The 10295-nt window shown below is 34.5% G+C and overlaps 1 non-coding gene across 1 annotated transcript; it reads right to left on the reverse strand.

Annotated features, from left to right (window-relative positions):
* Positions 1-8549: 8549 nt before the first annotated feature.
* Positions 8550-8763, reverse strand: LOC149565391 (small nucleolar RNA U3). The gene has a single exon (XR_016363157.1). It is a non-coding gene; the product is annotated as a small nucleolar RNA U3 (small nucleolar RNA).
* Between the last annotated feature and the right edge of the window lie 1532 nt (positions 8764-10295).

Here is a 10295-nt window from a genome sequence, read left to right on the forward strand (position 1 = left end):
TAAATTGAATAAATGGTGGTGAAACTACTTCTTTTTCAAGCTGGGCACTTTGCAATCTCTACTTTAGGTAGGATCTCCCACTGCATGCATGGGTATAAATCTAGAATAGATTCCATAGGTGTGCATTCGAATGACGGGCGATGAAATGGGTACGACAGGTTATGAATCAATAACTAGTTTGCATGGGATAGATTTGAACACCCTATATAATTCTAATAGAGATTACGCATGCTTATAAATGGGTAGAGCGTGGGTATATAGTGCTTACCGTGAGGTAGCCTGAATGTCTTACTACGATTGGGCTAGGTTAGGTCATTGCTTTCATTTCAAAGATGGATCTGCCCCACCTAGCATCCATTCCAATTCTTGATCGAGCAACAATCCCACCAATTGATGATCTAATTCCATATATAGATCAAAAGGACAGAGCAAAGGTTGCATGAAAGGGGAGGGACCAGTGGGCGACCTTATTAGGAATGAAAGGGATGTTGGCCTGCATGCTTTCTTATCTCCTGCCACAAGTGATGATTCTAGGTTAGAAATGTGCTTGCAATTTAAGGATTTTCTCTTGACTCCTAACCCTAAGATATAGATATATGGCTCAACGCTATTATTTCCTTTACAACTTTCTATCTACATTGTTGTAACCCCTGTTGGTTCATATGCTTGGTCTCGATATGGAATTGGAATGATGGGCTATGATGCATAATTTTCAATGAATGAGAGTAATGACTATAGCATAAACTATTACTTTTCTCATTCAAGATCAATGTGGGGTGGAATGAATAGCAACTCAAAACTCTCGCCTATGCCCTCATTATGGGGTAAGCCCTTAGAATAGTAGGGGCATAGGGTTGGGATAAAAGAATTCTATAGTAGAGTGGGAGGCCCAATAGAATGGTCCTACCTATAGAATAATGGGCTATGGGCCTTGGCCCATCTATAGATAGGGATTATGTATTATAATAGTAAGGTGTTCAAATGAGTGCCTTACTATTATAAAGGCAAACTATAGCCTATAGAATGGGGTAGGGGGTGTTAATAAGGAATATTGTGAGGAGATTCTAGTTTCTCCTCCCATCAATATTTAACTCCCCACAACCCATAGAATAGGGTAGGGCCTCCTAAACTCAACTATCTTCCCTTAATCCTCCAACCCATGAATCCCTCCACCCTTACATGAATTCTAGTTGGGGCAAGCACTATCCTCCATCGTAATCTATTGGACCCAAGTATCAGCAATGAGCCAACTTGGTAATTATTTTTGGAACTATTGAATTTCTATTATAGCCAACCTAATGCAAAGTTACTATTTGGATCGATATATAAGGGAGACACTATGTTTCATCCTAAATCATCATAGAGTTACATACATTATCACAAGAGAATATGGATGATGAAATAGCATAGTGATTAGGAGGCTATCAAGCAGTAAAAAGGAAAAGTAGATACTCATCTATCACACTCAGGTGAAACAAAGTTTCACAACTGAGATCAACCTATTGATCCATCCTAACAAGTGTATTAGTCTCAAATCCTTTAACCAAGTGGACTTAATAGTCTTATCCTAAGTCTCTTAACAAAGAAAATACTTTATTGTATTTTATAAATCCTTTCCCAAGGTGTACCTAATAGTCCTTCTTACTCTTAACTGAGTAGATCACCAAAAGTGATTAATTGTAAGCCTTAATAGGCCAACTTTATTACTATAGTAGTGACGCATTGTGGGTACCATCCCCACCCTGGTTTTACCTTCTACTTGGAGGGCTTTTGAGTTACCATATCTTGTGTATAAGTGTTATACTGTTGCTACTCATACTTCTTTATGTTTCATGCATGTAGATAGATTAGATAATCTAATAAAGTGGGATTAAGAAAAAGAAGTTTTAAGTGGTTCCTAATTTACCCCCCCCAGTCACTCGGTCATCATTACATTTCCAAAAATTGGTATTAGAGGAAGGTTCTTTTATCATAAGTTTAATAGCTTGAGAGAAAATATCAGAAGCAATGGAAGTATACTAGCTAGAGAAAGCATTGATAATGACAAACTAGATCTACACCTGGCCACGGAACAAATCAAGAAACTATAGAATCAACTCTCTCAACCCCTAAAAAGAAGAAAAGAGTTAGCACTACATATGAATGATAATCTATACATAGAAGAAAGAATTGAAGATAGAATCAAATGCAGCTATAGAAGATCTACTTGGAAGGAACCTCAGTCTGTAAGAAGAAGTTAGAAAAATAAAAAGAGAAAAAGAGATTCATTCAGTTAGGATATGTGAAGTTATGGAACAAAAGAAAAAAGCTAAAAATGATAAAGAAATGGAAAATAAAGGTAGAAGATTACTCAACACCAGACTAGAAGAGAAGGAAAATGAAATCCACCAGCTATCACTACATCAGGAAGATATGATAAATCAGCATAATAGTACAAATCAAGAAGTCATAAATTTAAGGGCAAACAATGATAGACTCAAGAATGATCTTAGGGCAGAAAAAGAAACCAATGTCAAAATGATGAGATCACAAGAAACCATGAATCAGTTGGCTGAACTATCTTAGAAGAGACACAAAGGGTAAACAAGAGTGGGTTACACTAGACAAGGAGAATCATCACACCAAGGAGCTCAAAAGAACAAGAGACCTTCATGCAACCATTGCGAAAAGATAGGAAACTCATCAAAGAAATGTTGGAGTAATGGAAAGTCAAAATTCAATGGTTTAGGATCCCTAAAAAATTGGTTGATGATTATGAGCAAGACATATGTTTCCTAGTTGACTGTGACCAAGTTCATAGTCAAGTAGTCACACCTAGGATTGTATGGGTGAGACCATTAGGTTATGAAGTTAACATTGATTAAACAAGAGACATCATTGAAGCCCTCATCAATGAACTAGTAGATCCTAAGGCTACTTATTTTGGAACTTATGAAGAAGACAAGACCGAAATCTCACTTGAGATTCAAATTTCTAAAATCTTGAAGAGAGGAAAGAAAATGATAGAAAACCTTGAGAATAAATTTTCCAAACTTGATTCCCCTCTCATGCTTACTGAGGGAAAAGGTAATGATGTAGAAGAGGAATAAGAACAAGAAGGTGATCATGAAGAAGAAGAGGTAGAGGAACCTCTGAACAAGAAGGAAAACATACCATCAAGAAAATCAGAAAGGTCTTCTACTCCTATTATTATTACCACCAAGTCTAGGAAACCAAGAAGGAAATTGAGGCTAGATGATGGTGATGATGAAGATGAAGATAACACTCCAATCATCTCACTGAAGAAGCCCCCATCTACTTTTAAGCAAAGGTTAAAATTAGTAATGGAAGGAAGTGGCATGGTTGAATTCAAATACCTCAAATATGAAACTAGAAGCAAGGATGAGCAGAAGCAGATTGAAAATGCATTGGCAAAGAAAATGGCCACATGAAAGTATGACCCCATTGAACTCAAAGGGAAAGCTCTTGAAGCCCTAATAAAGGTTGTTTATCACTATTGGGATAATGCAATAAAAGTCAAGAAAGACATCAAAGAATAGACTCTGAAGAAACTAAAGAAAAATCTCTCAAAGAAGGAAATAAAGTAAGCTATGTCAAAGCATGAAAGAAGGCAAACACCTAAGTTCAAAGCTTTTTCAGATTTTGTCAAATAAAATTGAGGATGTTGTACAGTCCATATCCAATATGTGGAAAAATATTTTTGATCTAAAAGAAGAGGAAAATCTACCAGAGGTTCAGACTATTGAAGAGTCTAATCCTAAGAAAATTGCAGTAGAGGTCATGTCATCTCTTCCAACCACTGGTAGAACTAGATCTACACCCGAGTTGCAGTCTAAAGAGTTGAATATAGTTCAACCAAGTGGTGAAGAAAAGAAAGAAAATCCCTCATCCACCCTAATAGTAACTGAGAAACATGCTCTAACTTCTCTTAGGGTAAGCCTTATTGAGAAACAACCTATCAAGGATGAGGATATGATTGAAAAAGGAGATAAAGAATACAAGCTTCAACCGAACATTGAAGAAAAGAGTGATGGAGGCAAAGGGAAAGAAATCATACCATCATCATCTATCAAGGCCAAAGCATCATTGATGATATTCACCTTGATGAAGAGATTGTGTTTCCAAATTGGCACCAATCTAATCTTTCTACCGAGAAAATGGACATATTGGGTGAACTTTGGAAGAAAAGAGCCAAGTAGCATATGCTAAGAGTAGAAAGGAACATAAGCAAAGTTCTTGAGGATATCAAAGACATATTTTTGGATACATTATCTATAGAGGAAAATGAAAAGCTCCCCATCATTGAAAAACTAGTTGAAATTGTACATAAGTTCAATTAAGATGTAGATGGTCAAGACAAACTTCCTGAAAATGTTGAAAGGAAGTTCAAAAGAAAAGTGCTAGAAAATGTAGCATAGAAAATTGCTATTGACCAAGTAGAGTTATCAAATCTTGTTGTTACATTGGAAAATGTTGTATCCTTATTTGTAAAATTGAGTGATATCATAAATTTTACCAAGGAAATCAAGGATAAACTGGCTAAGATTGATATGAATTTGAAGGCTAGTGTTAGTCAGTTGGCACTTAACCTGAGTTCAAGTTCAACTCATTTTGAAAAAGTCAGGTTTTTTATAGATCTTCAAGTAGAGTTATTAAGAGAAGAGGCCAAAATAAGGGCAACCTTGATAGAATTTCAAAGAATGATGCTTCCCCATATGGATATTATACAGAAGAGAATTGAACATGCAAAGACACTAGTCAAAGATAGAAACCTTTCAGTGGTAGAGCATATAATGGAGTTATCAGTTGAGCTTCAGATAGATCTACAAATTTTAAAGGTATTACAAGATAACTGGGATAAGACAATGTCTTTAATTTTGAAGGTAGATCACGATTTCCTCTCTCATTTTGGCATAATCTTGTAAATTTTGGCATTTATAATAAAAATAAGGGGGAATGTGTGTGTGTGTGTGTGTGTGTGTGTGTGTGTGTGTGTGTGTGTGTGTGTGTGTGTGTGTGTGTGTGTGTGTGTGTGTGTAAAACAAAGATAAACAAAAACAATTTTTGAAAAATCAAAAAAAGAGTTTTCAATTCAAAAGAGTTGCAAATTTTTTAGTTCAAACCAAGTTGCGGATTTTTCATTTCAAACTAAGTTACAGAACATAGCACATACAAAGGGAGAGTATGACTAAAAGATTTTGATTAAAGATTTTAAGCATGATAAGTGTTTTGGTCACAAATGCCAAAGGGAGAGATTGTTGACCTTATGGCAAGACATATTGTCAATTAGTACCAAAACACTTAGTCATAATGGGAAGTTAGTATAGCCTGAGCTAGCAGACAAATGAGTGTTAACCAAGCTCATGTATGAATCGTGCTAAGAATGTCAACCAGGCTCTAGTGTAAACCAAGTAAGATTAGCATCCTTGTTTCAAAATGAGAACTGCGCAGGAAGAACAGTGTGAAGTGAGCCAGCTAAGCTTGTCGAGTGATCAATGTGAACCAAGCATCCAAAGTCAACTGAGTGCTAGAGTTGGTCGAGTTCAATGTTTCCTAAGTATCTCCATATCACCTGACTAAGCTATTAGACCCGAGTATTAGCACTTAGCCAACTTGGTAATTATTTTTGAAACTACTAAATTTCTATTATAGCCAACCTAATGCAAAGTTACTATTTGGATTGAAATATAAGGGAGACACATTATTTCATCCAAAATCATCATAGAGTTACATATATTATTACAAGTGAATATGGATAATGGAAGAGCAGACTGATTAGGAGGCTATCAAGTAGTACAAAGGAAAAGCAAAGACTTGTCTATCATAGTTAGGTGATCAATACATTAATCAAAGGATCTTCATCAGCAAACAAATTTGTACAACTGAGATCAACCTATTGATCCATCCTAATAGGTGTATCAGTCTCAAATCCTTTAACCAAGTAGACTTAACAATCTTATACTAAGCCTCTTAATAGAGAAATGCTTTACTTTATTGTATAAATCATTTCACAAGGTGGACCTAATAGTCCTTACTCTTAACCGAGTAGATCACCAGAAATGATCAATTGTAAGCCTTAACAGGCCAACTTTATTACTGTAGTAGTGAAGCATTGTGTGTGTCATCCCCACCCCAATTTTACCTTCTTTTTGGAGGGTTTATGGGTTACAATATCTTGTGTCTAAGTCTTATAGCGTTGCTACTCTTATTGCTTTATGTGTCATGCATGCAGATAGATTAGATAATCTAATAAAGTGGGATTAAGCAAAAGAAGTTTTAAGTGGTTCCTGATTCACCACCCCTCTCCCCGCCCCCATCCCCCAATCACTTAGTCATCATTACATTTCCAATAGGTATGGAGAAGTTTCAGAAAACAAAAACAAAAAAAACAAAAAACATTTTGATGAGTACTATGATTTTTATGAATATCTATGTTGTTTTTGAGAGGGATGTGATATCATTGGTTGATTCAAAATATGTGATAAATATGGATAACTAAAAAAGTGTTCTAAAATAAATATGTTCATTAAGTGATGAAGTATTTTAAAAATGGTAGTCGAGATTAGCTAAAGATGAACCTAAGGTATGATCCTTACATCAAGGGTTGAAGATAAGATTAAAATTAAATGGTAAATCATGTTTCCCTCAAATCAACAGTCAACTAGGTTTTTATAAGGAATGAATTCCATAATACTTTTGAAAACTTTATATGTTTTTCTCTTTTGTAATTTCTAACTTACTTTAAGTTGGGAAAAAAATAACCAATTAAGTTAGATTTTTATGGTGTGTGGTTAGAAGCTTGTTAGCTCTCTTGTCTATATAAAAGGGAATTCATGATCATGTTATTGGGTTACTTTTTCTATCAATTACGTTCCTAGGCTCTATGCTTTTCTTTTTGAAGTTCAGAAAGAAAATTTAATGAACATGTTGTGAATTGAAATCATATCACAGATGTTTTGGAAAAAAATTGAACTTTAAATATAATGGTTTATTATTTTTTGGTGACATTGTCTCCTAGTTTTGTGCATTAGGTCTTCTAGAACTATAGAGTAAGGCTTTATTATTCTATGATTTTGGATGTTTTCTATAATCTTATTCTAATTTACTATTTCATGTTAAGGAGATGATTATTTAGTTTGAACTATAAGGTGGGAATTTGGTAGTACCATTTATGAACTCAAAGAAGAACTTTGTTATGAATGACATGGGAATTCAATGTATGGCAACAAAATGTTTAGCTCTGGGTTTTTTCATGCTAAAAATATTATGATTTGATTTCCTTGACTCTGTATGTCTAAGGCATTGGTCTGTCGGATTAAGGATTAGATTTTAGAGTTTATTTTCAATCATAAAATTTAAAAACAAAACATGTTTGAGTTTTTTCCCCTTTTAGGTTAGGATTTTGAATGTGTTCCTTAACTTGAAAGAGATGAAATCCATTAAATCTAGCTTTAAATTAATAATAAAAATTATAGATTACATTAAAGGGAATGCATCAGCCTAATTGCAATATCCAAAGGTTTTAAGATTAGAAAGTTAGGATATTATGTAGAATTACCCTCCTTGTTTGTAGTATCCAAAAGTGGAAAATGTTTAAGCCTTAGGGCTTAACCTTGTTTCTTGGTCATCGATTTGAAAACCTTTAGGGTCCGTTTGGTGAGTGGAATAGGAATACGTATTCTAGAATACATATTCTAGAATACGTATTCTGGAATAGAACGTATCCATGTTCTCCGTTTGGTTTAGCCAATATTTGATGGGAATTTGTGGACCCGAAATTTTATGTTTTCTGAAATTAAAAAAATGGAATAGGAATATGTATTCTAATACCACCTATTTTGGTGGAATTGTAAAACCCCATTTTTGGGCCAAAAATGGAATATGTATTCCATTTTTGCTTCGTATTCCAATCTCGTTTTGATGCATCCAAACAACGAATTCACAATTTTTGGAATACATATTCCTATTCCGCTCACCAAACGGACCCTTAGGGCCCATTTGGTTGCTGGAATACAACCGGAATAGGAATAGGAAATTAGAATATGATTTGTATTCTTTATTTGGTGTGTGGAATAGGAATACGTATTCTCATTTTAGCCCCAAAATGAGCTTTTGTCCATTCCAAAAAATACCTGTAATTGGAATTGCTATTCTTGCATTCATTTTCGCTTTCTCAAATTTGATTAAATTTTCAAATCCGCTTTGACCTGGGGTGAGCGCGGGAACTTTGTGTTTAATATTTTCAAATATTTCAGCGATTTTCCAATGACGCCGATTGCATCTTCAAAATATTTTCAAATGGCGCCGATTGCAAGTTAACCATATTCCAATTTAAACTTGCATAACCAAACAAGAGATAAACAAAATTGGATTGCATTTTTCCATTCTTATTCTTCATTTTCCATTCTCATTCAAATTTTCTATTCTAATTCTCAATTCCTACGCTTGCAACCAAACAGGCCCTTAAGGGTGAAGGTAGGTAGCGCTTAGTGGGTTTTAAGGAACTTCGGGGAAAATACCAACATGGTCTAACTGAGGCAAAAGATTTGAATCTGTCAGAACGCTCTCGGGCCTTCACTGCGTGCCATTAAGGAGCAGGCAGGACGTTCATCGGGAGGCTGAGCTGCGGAAGCAGCCAGACTCAGTATTCGCGCTCTGGCCAGAGAGCCTGATCTCATCTTCCAGATTTATGTGCTTGTCTGAGTATGATACGCAGACCAAGTTGTACAACTTTCAGAACAGATCCTGTTCAAGTAAGGTCGTGATTTATAAATCTGTCTTCTCGTACTATATTCACATGTTTATCCGTGTGTGCGCTGAATGTGGGATAGAACACTCGGCTGTGTCCATGAAACGTAGCAATCACCAATCAAATCAGCGCGAGACTGCAGCAAATTGTTCAAAATGGGTTCTTTGGAAATTTCAAGCAATTTATCAATTTCTTCCAATGCCTGGAAAATTATGATCCATATCTGATGACAATGGGGAGAAAGACAACCTCGAATTGCTTATAGCTGCTCATTGTACTTGGATTGTAAGCATGGAGAACCAATGAATATGGATAAAACTTAGCACCGGTTATCATTTCCACGTCGTTCGTAATATTCTTGCATATAGACATTTCAAAGATATTGGGAAATTATTATTTTCGAAGTTTTATAACCATCCAATTATATATTTCCCCTCTTGATTAAGTCATGCTTTTAGAATACCCTAGGTAACCACCTATCATATCACTTTAAGGAACGTATATGTTCGCCAATAAACTATTTCCAATAAAATGCATGCTTAAAGCAATATGTTTGTTGTCACTTTATATGAATGCATAGATGAAGAATGATTAGTTGTCAACAATCAAAAGAAATGTTTGTCAATCATTATGTAATTTAAAAAGACAAATGTTCTAAAATTGATTTGGTAAGATTCATAAATAAGTCAATTAGACAAAAGAGCTTATGTTAGTCATCACATCTAAATCTTATCAAAGAGAGTTAAAAACAAGGTTAAGTACTTCTTCGGTAAGAATTTTGATGATTGCATAGATGTCTTGAACAAAAGATATAGGACAAGCTTTCCTAGTTTATTTTGTCACTTGTTTGACCTACCAAATGTCAAAGTTAACTTATTGTTAAAGTTATATAATTACTTTTTTTTAAATGTAATTACTTTAAATTATATGAATTTCATCAAATAAACTATTAAACTAATATAGACTAATAATTTCTAATTAATTGTTTTTATTAAGATTCATTAAAATTTTATTTTTGTATTATTTGCTAAAACATTTACTTGTACACATAATCTTTCTTAGAAATATAAACTTAATAATATTTTTTTAAATTGCCTTTATATATATATATATATATATATATATATATATATAGTTAGGGTAAGTATAATTTTACAACTTTTGGACAACCATTCTTACAGTCATCCTAGCATCTATGCATTGATGCAAGCATGGTTTTATTACATTAAATTGGGTAAGATAACATCATAACAAGGAACTAGGTTGTACAGTTAACAGTATTAACCAAGCATTTCAAGCTTTACCGAGTTCTACAGTTGCTACCAAGCTCAAGGAATAGTATTCAGTTTGACCTGTAATGTACGCCAATCAAGAATGTGAGATATAGCAGGATGATAGGGTTTAAGCAAAGACACATGAAAAACATTATGAATGCAGGCTAAAGCAGGTGGCAGAGCAAGTTTAGCCCACCTGAATCATTGAGCAGCGTACCCTCAAGGTACAAGATAGGGATATACTCCAGTGTAAGGTCCAATGGGACTAGTTC

The sequence above is a fragment of the Cupressus sempervirens genome, chromosome 3 (genome assembly GCF_028749045.1).
Source record: "Cupressus sempervirens isolate cs-2001-9-10 chromosome 3, ASM2874904v1, whole genome shotgun sequence".
In the NCBI taxonomy this organism is placed as follows: domain Eukaryota; kingdom Viridiplantae; phylum Streptophyta; class Pinopsida; order Cupressales; family Cupressaceae; genus Cupressus; species Cupressus sempervirens.